This window comes from Diuraphis noxia, unplaced genomic scaffold (genome assembly GCF_037042655.1).
Source record: "Diuraphis noxia isolate RWA-SAM2 unplaced genomic scaffold, SU_Dnox_SAM2 contig0004, whole genome shotgun sequence".
NCBI lineage: Eukaryota > Metazoa > Arthropoda > Insecta > Hemiptera > Aphididae > Diuraphis > Diuraphis noxia.
This window is the reverse complement of record NW_028301714.1, coordinates 37,718,773-37,733,150: the sequence shown is the minus strand read 5'-3', so window position 1 is coordinate 37,733,150 and position 14,378 is coordinate 37,718,773. Positions and strand designations below refer to the sequence as shown.

General features: G+C 27.6%; 1 long non-coding RNA gene across 1 annotated transcript in view; it reads left to right on the top strand.

Annotated features, from left to right (window-relative positions):
• The window catches only part of LOC149056024 (uncharacterized), a 47,411-nt gene that overhangs the window by 6,124 nt on the left and 26,909 nt on the right, over positions 1-14,378 (top strand). The gene's annotated exons all lie outside the window — the stretch shown is intronic.

Sequence of the window (14,378 nt, the reverse complement as noted above, 5' to 3'; positions counted from 1 at the left end):
AGAGAGAGAGAGAGAGAGAGAGAGAGAGAGAGAGAGAGAGAGAGAGAGAGAGTGATAGTGAGAAGTAGTGTAGAGAGATGGTAGAGAAGCAGAAGAAAAATCGAGAGAAAAAGGGTGAGAAAGAAAAGGAGTGATAGTAAGAGAGATAGATAGTGTGAGGTAAGGTTAGATTAGGTTAGGTTAGGTAAGGTAGGTACTATAGTGACTTGTAAAGAGAGGACGAGAGAAGGATAGTGTTAGAGGGAGTGAGAGAGGAAGATAGGATGAAGGATATGGAGATAAAGTGAATGAGAGGGTGTAAGTGTGAGAAAAACGGGTAGAGGGGGAATGTCAGACGAGTGAGTGTGAGAGAAATAGGTGTGGGGGATGGTATGAAAGTGATAGGGAGATGATAAGGTTAGGTGGGGGAACAGAACAAAAAAGCGAGAGAGAATTGTGAGAGGTTGTGAGTGACAGAGAGACAGGTGAAGGGGAGGGCGTGATAGTGATAGGAAGAAAGGGGGGTAGTGGCAGAGAGAGAGGGTTAGGTAGGTGGGGGGAAGGGGGATAGTTAGGTAGAATAGTTATGTTAACAATTCTGAATATGTAGGAAAGGATCTTAATTGCAAAGGTCACTTGACCCTTTGAGTGATACTACCAGGTTAGGTAAGGTTTACAACCTTCGACTTATGGGATAGAATAAAAAGAGAAGGTTGGTTAGGCCGATTAAGAGGATGTCAGTGGAATTTTTTTTTCTCCGACTCATGCGCAATATATCAAATTTTTTGTTCACAATAATCTTAATAATTTCTAAAATTAGAGAAAAATGAATGGTTAGATTTTTATCTAGGGCATATCATAATTTAATTATTAACTGAGTTATGAGTATTTTATAGTATTCATAACTCGCTTCAAATATAGCCTATAAGATGCTCTAGGTAATCATAAGTATCTTAAAATTTTAAAAGAGGCCATTTCACTCTAATTTTAGAAATTATTATGATAATATTGAACGTAATATTTTCTATGTCAGAGAGAAAAACAAAGAAATGCACTGACATCCTCTTTAGTGTTATCAAGTCAAAAAATCTATTGATTGTTGATTGTTTGCATTATTATAAGTCTTGTAAAAAGTATGAATTTGTCATTACATATTTTGTTAAAATATCACATCAATCAAATGAATATTATCTTTAAAATAACAAATTTTATTTTTATATACAAATTTACAATTTCATTAAACATATTATAATAAATATTGTAATACTCAATAAAAAAAGTATTAGAGTTGTGGCTTGATAAGTAAAAAAATTTAAATACCTATTATAAATTCACATTCTCAAAATATTCATCTTAGGACTTCAATTTCAAAATAAAATATTTGAATACTTATGTTTACTATTACCTACTATACAAGATCGTACTATGATTGTGATTAAAAAAATAAAATTGAAAGTAGGCATGATTGGAAGTAAAAGTTATAATTAATAACTGTAGAGCTAGGACTTTAATGTACTTACTAATAATTCATCAAATATAATATGCAGTTAGATATGCCTTAAAAAAAATTACATTCTTTTATTACACTATAAAAATTACTTAATTAAATATTTTATGTATTTTATCACATGTTTATATATATATAAACATGGTAGGTCACTTTATCACTCATTACCCTTTAATTATTGGCGTAGACTTCTACTTTTTGTTTCCCATGAGTGTTTTTTTTTTTTGAATATATTGTTATGTTGTTTATTCATGAGACATTGTGTTAGATTAGTATAATGTTTTGCTAATATTTTGATACTCCAATCAAAAGTTTGGTATACTGGGAATATGTTAAGTGCTGTGTTTATTATGGTGATGTTTCATTAAATGTTTTTGGTTTTATCAAGGCATTTTGTTGTTGTGATTGAATGTTGAAATGTTGCGTCTTCTTTAAATTTATTATCTTTAGTGTTTTTTTTTAAAAATTCATTTTCATGCTGTATATGCGAGATAAATTGAGTAAGATTTGTGAAGATGCCTTTTAATCTTTTAATCTTTGTATATGTTGTTATTGTTGTCTATATTTATGATGAAGTTAGCATCTAGCGTTTCCTGGCAAAACTATTTATCGTAGAAATGACTTCGCTTGATAACTTGTAGGTAGTAAAATATCGAACTTCTTTTATGAAGTACCTACTTAATATGTTTGAGATTGGACATTAGAATCTCTAATGTATTATTCTTATTTGATGTTTTGTTGTCTTTTTCTTTAGAATTATGGAATATTTGCTTGATTGTGGCAATAGAGTTCAATGACATTATTCATTTGGTAAATTATTTAAAATTAGAATTTTGTTTTAGTATGATCAGATGAGCCATCCTTGTATAAGGATTTCATGATCATGTATCAATAAATAAATGTAGCTTACATTTATTTATTTTTATAAATTAAAAATTTTAATTTTAATTTTATTGTTTTTGAACATTGATTTGTAATTAGATTATTAGTATTATTTTTGGGTACCTATAGTCTTGTAGAAATCTGTAAATTATGACATTTTAATTGGTTATTATGTTAAATTTGTATTTTTGTTGTATGGTTAACTTGTAATAATATGATTTTATTCTTCTAACATGAATGATGTTTTCAGTTAGCTCTTTATCGAAGATTAATTTTTTTTTATAATTTAATTCTGATATTTATTTATTATTTTTAAATTACTCTAAATTAGTCTCTGTATTTTTGTGCTAATTTAGGCGTTTTGCTTATTTGTGAAAATGGAAATTTTATTAATTCTTGGTCACCTGGATTAAAGCTTACTATTCCGTGACTTTTGTCTAAATAATTTTTCGTTTAATTTGTGCCATTTTTTTACTATTTGTGGAATTTCATCCCTTATTTCATTTAGTTCCTTTAATTATTTTTATATGTTGTAAGGCATGCTTTTTCTGATATTTGTATAATATGTATTGGAAAATAAGTTTCAAAATCATGCATTAGGAAAAAAAATGCTATAATCGGTATGGTATAATATGGTGTGCATCGTTGATAATATAATGTGTTATTTATTATGATTTATGATAAATTGTCGTGATTTCCTTAATATGTTTTTATTTATATTTTCTTTGGGTTCATTATTCGCTTTTTTTGTAAATGCAAAATTGATCTTTGGAATTCGATGGATTTATGTCGTACATATTTAAGTGATTTGTCGATTCCAATGTTTTTATCGTTTGTATTTATGTTATTGTATTATAGCCCGTCTGATACTCTGTTTTCTTTACCATTTTTATGTGATATATCAAAGGTGAAATCTTATAGTTCGATATTATTTTTGAAAAAGAAACATTTGTTTGATATTATTGAAAAATTCATTTCGTCCATGATTATGAACACTTATGTTAAGTAAACTTTGTTGTTTGTTTCAGTTATTTGATCGTTGTTGTTATCTCTGGACATTAATTTTTTTTTCTTTTGTATTTAAATCACAATTATTTGTTAAAAGTCGGCTATGAATTATATTCCCGATAATCTGCTATGGATTATGTTTTATTTATTATTAGTCATCGTTTGGACTATAATCTTAATTTTATTTGAATCTTAACGACTATGTGTTTAATTCTTTTAAAAAAATGTATTAATCTTCTTTGGATTATATTATTTTATTTATTATTAGTCATCGTTTAGACTATATATTTTAATTTTATTTGCATCTAAACATCTTTGTGTTTAATTCTTTTATAAAAAATGTATTAATCTTCTTTGGATTATATTTTATTTATTATTAGTCATCGTTTGGACTATAATTTTAATTTTATTTGAATCTAAACATCTCTGTGTTTAATTCTTTTATAAAAAAATGTGTTAATCTTCTTTGGATTATATTTTATTTATTATTATTCAACGCTTTGACTATAATTTTAATTTTATTTGATATTATATTAATATATTTATTTGATATTTAATTATTATTAGTCATCATTTGGACTATAATATAGTTATAATATTTTTTTATTTTATTTGAATCTAAACATCTCTGTGTCTAATTCTTTAAAAAAAAAATTGTTAATCTTCTTTGGATTATATTTTATTTATTATTATTCAACGCTTTGACTATAATTTTAATTTTATTTGATATTATATTAATATATTTATTTGATCTTTATTTATTATTAGTCATCATTGGACTATAATATAGTTATAATATATTTTTATTTTATTTTAATCTTAACATCTCTGTGTGATTATTTATATTTTATTTATACTTCTTAGTTTTTTGAATTGGTCTCCAGTAAATTTGGTTTTTTTTTATAGTGTACAATGGCATTATTTATTTTGTAAATTATTGAAAATTAAATATATTTTTTTTGTAGTCCGACATACTAGATTGGTATGATCAGATGAGCCCTTCCTTGTATGAGAATTTCATGATATCCAAAAATGATATTTAAAATAGTGATTTCCATTCAAAAAGAATGAAGAAATACATGACTTAAAAGAATTTTAAGTGATATAGGAATTTATAATTGATTTGTTTAGTTTGATATCCAACAAACAGAATTGAAAGATATTTACAGGGTAATGAGCAATAAAGTGTACCCTGTTATTTGAGACACATGAGATATTGTATATATTAAAAAAAAAAAAAAATTAAAAAGCTAGTAAAAATTTCATTTTTCTTTCATATTTAATATAATTATATTTTGATCCATAAGAATATTTACCTAAGTGCTTGATTTTCGATAAACTATCAAAAGATGCACTTAAAACATTTAGAATTTTATCACATAAGTTTTTAAATATGCTGTGTAATACTACTAACCTAGAAATAAGCATACAATAAAGCTTACAAAAAAGAAAAAATATATAAAATGCATAAAAAGTCTTTGCTCTAGAAAACATAAAATGTTTTAAAATAAAAATTTGAAATAGTAATTTGTCCAGATAAAAGAAAAACAACTTTTGAAGGTGATTAAGAGTTAAAAGAATTTCATTATGAAATTGAAAGCAACTTATATTACAAGTTTTTTTTTAAATTAATCCAAATCTCTAATGTTGGAATTTCCAGCCTGGGAAGAAGAAATAAGAATTGGTGATAGGTAATTTTTCTGAAAAATACAATCGTTTTTAAAGTATTATTTTAGTTGAGTGTTGGAATCTATACTAGTGTTAATCGTATAATTTTTCGACTAGTCTAATTGAATTTTTAAATTTAAGATTTAAGAAATAAAAAAAAAATTTGTTGTTCACGTATGTATTTATTACCTAGGTATTCAATATTTTAAGTGACATACGTGTTGTTGTTATTATTAGCTTTATAAAATAAAAAAAAATTCTTGATCTTGATGAAAAATAGACGTACAAGTAATAATTATCTCATATAAAAGATATGGTTTCTATATGTTAAAAAAGTAAATTTTGGACCTAAAGGTCAACACATCGACTGTCGTCGCTAGCTCCCGGATGGGTGACCACCTGGGTTCTTAGTGACGAATCCTCGTCTTATTTACATGTGTTTAAATCCAAACAGTAAAATCAGGTTATGCAGTTGATATCTTGAAAACAAAAAAAAAATTGCCTCTGCCTGGTATATGCACTGCACACTAGTCGTATACTGCATTTTGGGGTATGGTGTGGCGCGGTGGTTTGCCGTGGTCAAACATCGCCTGGCGTCACTAGCTCCTGGATGGGTGACCACCTGGGTTCTTAGTGACGAATCCTTACCCCACATACTCACGTGTTTCTAAACAAACACACGCAATATGGATATATAATTGCCGAAGGATTTGTTTAAAAAAAAAACGTATATTATGTAATAATAAAAATAATAAGAAACCAATTGTACATTGTTTAAGTCTATAAAAGATATTATACTTCATACTACAACTTTTTAATAATAATAATTAACAATAAGTATGTAATTTGAGATATTTTATATGATTAAATTTTCTTCTGGACACTTGATCTTTGTCACAAAAAATGTACAGACACTGTGATGTAAAGATTACCAATCACATAGCAAAATGTTATGTTGAAATAATAAATAATAATATTTTATTGTAGAAAAGATTGTGTAAACATTTCTTTAGATCGTTTCATTTAAAAAATATTAAAATTCGTAATAATTCAATTTCTGGTGTCTATGGTGGTTTTTATTAGGTACCATATAAAAATAAAAATAAAATTACCATTATGTACCATGCGACATTTTTGGACCCAGAAAAGCATGATAACTATAATTTTAGTGTGTTGGAAGGGGAAATAATTTAGATATTACACCATTTATGTAATAATATAACAAAAGTTGTTTTGCTTTAATAAGGATATCGCACTCTCATTCTCTTCAACAGAACTTTTGTAAGTCTGAGACAATACATACACATAAATCTTTAATAATTATTAGTTATTACTTGTACAATTTACATCCAATCATACTTGCGAGTCTAGATGACAATTTTTGATTAGGACTTGATAGAATGTACTATCACGTATAGTCATTTATGCACTCATCGCGGCCAGACACTCGTCGTTATACAAATATGTGCTTAAAATTATATACATCAAAAAAATGGGTATGGCTCTATCCATAGGTAATATATTATCTAAGAAGCAGTTGCACCGAAGTCCTAAAAATCTAGTAGGGAGAAAAATATTTCAAGAGGCTCAACATCTTAATAATAAGAGCTATTTCTAAGAGGTTAACAATCAATAGAACAACTTGATAAGTAAACACTTATATCGGAAATCAACTAAGAATCTTTTTATTCAAAGTGTCCTAGTTAACCATCCGTTTGTCACGCGTTACCCAAATAGCATTTATTTATCTACGATCATTTAGATTGATTCTTATTAAACCCAGTGTCGTAGTCAGCCTTCCTGAGGGGTATTGGGTGTATAGTACTGTATACACTTATTCCCTCCTCAAATCCTAACCCTGGCTACGGCACTGCCTTCCCCGCGGACAAGTAGATGGTTACCTACATAAGTCATCTGAAGGTTAGTAAAGGTTAGGTACCTATCGACAATGGTAAGTTGAGCTCATGTGATGATAGATGACTATCATCACTGGTCGTGACCTTTGCATAGAACCTTTCTTACTAACTAACAAGGTATTCGAAATTGTCAACATAACAATGAAAAATATTTAAAAATTAACGAGGAAAATATTAATACTACATTTATACTAAATTATAATATTATAATTATATATTAGTGAATTATAAATACTTTTTTTTAGCTTTTATAATGAATAATTAAAACTTAACATATTATATATACCTGATTAATATTGACATAATTTGGATCACGGTTTTAAAGCCATACGTGTATTAGTGTTATACCAGTATTTCATATGAACTAATATCAATAACAGTAAATAATGCATCCTCTGATCATAATTAGTTCAACAAACTATATAAAAATCTAGTTTGTTTTTGTGTTCACAATTTTCAAAATTTAAGCAACTTGCCATAAAAAAAAATATTTTAATTAGTTCAGTATTCATTGTGTATTCCAAGACCATAATTTTTCTCAAATTTCTTTTTGATCCTTAAAAAACATTAGCCTGCGGGCGCCAATACCCCGTTTCCATTTTTATTTTAAAAAGTATAGCTCTAGTTTATTTTTGTGGACACAATTTTTAAACTTAATAAGTCACTTGCCACTAAAAAAACTTAATTTTATCGTGATTTAATGATCCGTCTTTTGTTTTTCTTGAGAATACATAGTGCAGTCTTCATTATGTATTCCAAGACCATAATTTTTTCCGAATTTCTTTTTTAATCCTTAAAAAACATGTGCCTGCGGGCGCCAATACCACTTTTCCATTTTTATTTTCAAAATTAGCTCTAGTTTATTTTTGTGGACACAATTTTTAGACTTATTAAGGCACTCTCCTCTAAAAAACATAATTTTATCATGATTTAATTGTCCTTCATTTTTTATTTCATTTACTTTTTTTGAAAATGAATAGTGCAGTCCTCATTGTATTTTCAAAGATTATAATTTTCTCCAAATTTCTTTTTTGATCTTTAAAAAACATTTGCCTGCGGGCGCCAATACCCCCTATCCAATTTTATTTTCAAAATATAGCCATAGTTTATTTTTGTGGAAACAATTTTTAAAATTAATAAGTCACTTGCCACTAAAAAAACATAATTTTATCATGATTTAATTATCCTTCATTTATTTTTCTTGAAAATGTACAATGCAGTCTTCATTGTGTATTCACAGACCATAATTATATTCTAACTTTCTTTGTTGATCCTTAAAAAACATTTGCCTGCGAGCGCCAATACCCCCTTTCCATTTTTATTTTCAAACTATAGCTCTAGTTTATTTTTGTGGACACAAAGTTTCTGACTTTTTTAAGCATGTTCAACTAAAAAACATAATTTTATCATGATTCAAGAATCCGTCAATTGTTTTTCTTGAAAATAGATAGTGCAGTCTTCATTGTGTATTCCTAGACCATAATTTTTTTCAAATTTCTTTTTTGATCCTTAAAAAACATTTGCCTGCGGGCGCCAATACCCCATATCCAATTCTATTTTCAAAATATAGCTATAGTTTATTTATGTGGAAACAATTTTTAAAATTAATAAGTCACTTGCCACTAAAAAACATAATTTTATCATGATTTAATTATCCTTCGTTTATTTTTCTTGAAAATGTACAATGGAGTCTTCATTGAGTTTTCACAGACCATAATTTTATTCTAACTTTCTTTGTTGATCCTTAAAAAACATATGCCTGCGGGCGCCAATACCGCCTTTCCATTTTTATTTTCAAACTATAGCTCAAGTTTATTTTTGTGGACACAATTTGTAGACTTTATTAGCCACTTGCCACTAAAAAACTTAATTTTATGATGATTTAATGATCCTTCTTTTGTTTTTCTTGAGAATACATAGTGCAGTCTTCATTGTGTATTCCAAGACCATAATTTTTTTCAAATTTCTTTTTTGATCCTTAAAAAACATATGCCTGCGGGCGCCATTACCCCCTTTCCATTTTTATTTTCAAACTATAGCTCTAGTTTATTTTTGTGGACACAATTTTTAGACTTATTAAGGCACTCTCCACTAAAAAACATAATTTTATCATGATTTAATTATCCTTTTTTTGTTTTTCTTGAGAATACATAGTGCAGCCTTCAATGTGTATTCCAAGACCATAATTTTTTTCAAATTTCTTTTTTGATGCTTAAAAAACATTTGCCTGCGGGCGCCAATACCCCCTATCCAATTTTATTTTCAAAATATAGCTATAGTTTATTCTTGTGGACACAATGTTTCAGACTTTTTTTAACCATGTTCAACTAAAAAACATAATTTTATCATGATTCAATTATCCTTCTTTTGTTTTTCTTGAAAATACATTGTGCAGCCTTCAATGTGTATTCCAAGACAATAATTTTTTTCAAATTTCTTTTTTGATGCTTAAAAAACATTTGCCTGCGGGCGCCAATACCCCCTATCCAATTTTATTTTCAAAATATAGCTATAGTTTATTTTTGTGGACACAATTTTTAGACTTAATAAGGCACGCTCCACTAAATAACATAATTTTATCATGATTTAATTATCCTTCATTTATTTTTTTTGAAAACGCATAGTGCAGTCTTCATTGTGTATTCAAAGACCATAATTTTTTTCAAATTTCTTTTTTGATCCTTAAAAGTCATTTGCCTGCGGGCGCCAATACCCCCTTTCCATATTTAGTTCCAAAATATAGCTCTAGTTTATTTTTGTGGACACAATTTTAATCTTAATAAGTCACTTGCCACTAAATACATAATTATATCATGATTTAATTATACTTCATTTATTTTTCTTGAGAATACATAGTGCATTCTTCATTATGTATTCCAAGACTATAATTTATACAAAATTTCTTTTTTGGTCCTTAAAAAAAATTTGCCTGCGGGCGCCAATACCACCTTTCCAATTTTATTTTCAAAATATAGCTATAGTTTATTTTTGTGGAAACAATTTTTAAAATTAATAAGTCACTTGCCACTAAAAAACATAATTTTATCATGATTTAATTATCCTTCGTTTATTTTTCTTGAAAATGTACAATGCAGTCTTCATTGTGTATTCCAAGACCATAATTTTTTTCAAATTTCTTTTTTGATCCTTAAAAGTCATTTGCCTGCGGGCGCCAATACCCCCTTTCCATATTTAGTTTCAAAATATAGGTATAGTTTATTTTTGTGGACACAATTTTAATCTTAATAAGTCACTTGCCACTAAATACATAATTTTATCATGATTTAATTATACTTCGTTTATTTTTCTTGAGAATACATAGTGCATTCTTCATTATGTATTCCAAGACTATAATTTATACCAAATTTCTTTTTTGGTCCTTAAAAAACATGCACCTGCGGGCGCCAATGCCCCTTTCCAATTTTATTTTCAAAATATAGCTCTAGATTTTTTTGTGGACACAATTTTTAAACTTTATTAGCCACTTGTCACTAAAAAAACATAATTTTATCATAATTTAATTATCGTTCATTTTTTATTTCATTTATTTTTTTTGAAAACGCATAGTGCAGTCTTCATTGTGTATTCCAAGACTATAATTCATACAAAATTTCTTTTTTGGTCCTTAAAAAACATGTGCCTGCGGGCGCCAATACCCCCTTTCCATATTTAGTTTCAAAATATAGCTATAGTTTATTTTTGTGGACACAATTTTAATCTTAATAAGTCACTTGCCACTAAATAAATAATTTTATCATGATTTAATTATACTTCGTTTATTTTTCTTGAGAATACATAGTGCATTCTTCATTATGTATTCCAAGACTATAATTTTTTCCTAATTTCTTTTTTGATCCTTAAAAAACATGTGCCTGCGGGAACTAATACCCCTTTTCCATTTTTATTTTCCAAATTAGCTCTAGTTTATTTTTGTGGACACAATGTTTCAGACTTTTTTTAACCATGTTCAGCTAAAAAACATAATTTTATCATGATTCAATTATCCTTCTTTTGTTTTTCTTGAAAATACATTGTGCAGCCTTCAATGTGTATTCCAAGACAATAATTTTTTTCAAATTTCTTTTTTGATGCTTAAAAAACATTTGCCTGCGGGCGCCAATACCCCCTATCCAATTTTATTTTCAAAATATAGCTATAGTTTATTTTTGTGGACACAATTTTTAGACTTAATAAGGCACGCTCCACTAAATAACATAATTTTATCATGATTTAATTATCCTTCATTTATTTTTTTTGAAAACGCATAGTGCAGTCTTCATTGTGTATTCCAAGACCATAATTTTTTTCAAATTTCTTTTTTGATCCTTAAAAGTCATTTGCCTGCGGGCGCCATTACCCCCTATCCATTTTTATTTTCAAAATATAGCTCAAGTTTATTTTTGTGGACACAATGTTTCAGACTTTTTTTAACCATGTTCAACTAAAAAACATAATTTTATCTTGATTCAATTATCCTTCATTTGTTTTTCTTGAGAATACATAGTGCATTCTTCATTATGTATTCCAAGACTATAATTTATACCAAATTTCTTTTTTGGTCCTTAAAAAACATGCACCTGCGGGCGCCAATACCCCCTTTCCAATTTTATTTTCAAAATATAGCTCTAGATTTTTTTGTGGACACAATTTTTAAACTTTATTAGCCACTTGTCACTAAAAAAACATAATTTTATCATAATTTAATTATCCTTCATTTTTTATTTCATTTATTTTTTTTGAAAACGCATAGTGCAGTCTTCATTGTGTATTCCAAGACTATAATTCATACAAAATTTCTTTTTTGGTCCTTAAAAAACATGTGCCTGCGGTCGCCAATACCCCTTTTCGATTTTTATTTTTAAAATTAGGTCTAGTTTATTTTTGTGGACACAATTTTTAGACTTAATAAGGCACTCTCCACTAAAAAACATAATTTTATCATGATTTAATTATTCTTCATTTTTTATTTCATTTATTTTTTTTGAAAACGCATAGTGCAGTCTTCATTATGTATTCCAAGACCATAATTTTTTTCAAATTTCTTTTTTGATCCTTAAAAGTCATTTGCCTGCTGGCGCCAATACCCCCTTTCCATTTTTATTTTCAATATATAGCTCTAGTTTTTTTTTGTGGACACAATGTTTCAGACTTATTTTAACCATGTTCAACTAAATAACATAATTTTATCATGATTCAATTATTCTTCTTTTGTTTTTCTTGAGAATACATAGTGCAGTCTTCATTGTGTATTCCAAGACCATAATTTTTTTCAAATTTCTTTTTTGATGCTTAAAAAACATTTGCCTGCGGGCGCCAATACCCCCTATCCAATTTTATTCTCTAAATATAGCTATAGTTTATTTTTGTGGAAACAATTTTTAAAATTAATAAGTCACTTGCCACTAAAAAACATAATTTTATCATGATTTAATTATCCTTCGTTTATTTTTCTTGAAAATGTACAATGCAGTCTTCATTGTGTATTCACAGACCATAATTATATTCTAACTTTCTTTGTTGATCCTTAAAAAACATTTGCCTGCGGGCGCCAATACCCCCTTTCCAATTTTATTTTCAAAATTAGCTCTAGTTTATTTTTGTGGACACAATATTTAGACTTAATAAGGCACTCTCCACTAAAAAACATAATTTTATCATGATTTAATTATTCTTCATTTTTTATTTCATTTATTTTTTTTGAAAACGCATCGTGCAGTCTTCATTATGTATTCCAAGACCATGATTTTTTTCAAATTTCTTTTTTGATCCTTAAAAGTCATTTGCCTGCTGGCGCCAATACCCCCTTTCCATTTTTATTTTCAATATATAGCTCTAGTTTATTTTTTTGGACACAATTTTTAGACTTAATAAGGCACTCCCCACTAAAAAACATAATTTTATCATGATTTAATTATCCTTCATTTTTTATTACATTTATTTTTTTTGAAAGCGCATAGTGCAGTCTTCATAATATCTTCCAAGACCATAATTTTTTTCAAATTTCTTTTTTGATCCTTAAAATACATGTGCCTGCGTTCACCAATACCCCCTTTCCAATTTTATTTTCCAAAAATAGCTGTATATTATTTTTGTGGACACAATTTTTAAAATTAATAAGTCACTTGCCACTAAAAAACATAATTTTATCATGATTTAATTATCCTTCGTTTGTTTTTCTTGAGAATACATATTGCAGTCTTCATTGTGTATTCCAAGACCATAATTTTTTCCTAATTTCTTTTTTGATCCTTAAAAAACATGTGCCTGCGGGAACTAATACCCCTTTTCCATTTTTAATTTCCAAATTAGCTCTAGTTTATTTTTGTGGACACAATGTTTCAGACTTTTTTTAACCATGTTCAGCTAAAAAACATAATTTTATCATGATTCAATTATCCTTCTTTTGTTTTTCTTGAAAATACATTGTGCAGCCTTCAATGTGTATTCCAAGACAATAATTTGTTTCAAATTTCTTTTTTGATGCTTAAAAAACATTTGCCTGCGGGCGCCAATACCCCCTATCCAATTTTATTTTCAAAATATAGCTATAGTTTATTTTTGTGGACACAATTTTTAGACTTAATAAGGCACGCTCCACTAAATAACATAATTTTATCATGATTTAATTATCCTTCATTTATTTTTTTTGAAAACGCATAGTGCAGTCTTCATTGTGTATTCCAAGACCATAATTTTTTTCAAATTTCTTTTTTGATCCTTAAAAGTCATTTGCCTGCGGGCGCCATTACCCCCTATCCATTTTTATTTTCAAAATATAGCTCAAGTTTATTTTTGTGGACACAATGTTTCAGACTTTTTTTAACCATGTTCAACTAAAAAACATAATTTTATCTTGATTCAATTATCCTTCATTTGATTTTCTTGAGAATACATAGTGCATTCTTCATTATGTATTCCAAGACTATAATTTATACCAAATTTCTTTTTTGGTCCTTAAAAAACATGCACCTGCGGGCGCCAATACCCCCTTTCCAATTTTATTTTCAAAATATAGCTCTAGATTTTTTTGTGGACACAATTTTTAAACTTTATTAGCCACTTGTCACTAAAAAAACATAATTTTATCATAATTTAATTATCCTTCATTTTTTATTTCATTTATTTTTTTTGAAAACGCATAGTGCAGTCTTCATTGTGTATTCCAAGACTATAATTCATACAAAATTTCTTTTTTGGTCCTTAAAAAACATGTGCCTGCGGTCGCCAATACCCCTTTTCGATTTTTATTTTTAAAATTAGGTCTAGTTTATTTTTGTGGACACAATTTTTAGACTTAATAAGGCACTCTCCACTAAAAAACATAATTTTATCATGATTTAATTATTCTTCATTTTTTATTTCATTTATTTTTTTTGAAAACGCATAGTGCAGTCTTCATTATGTATTCCAAGACCATA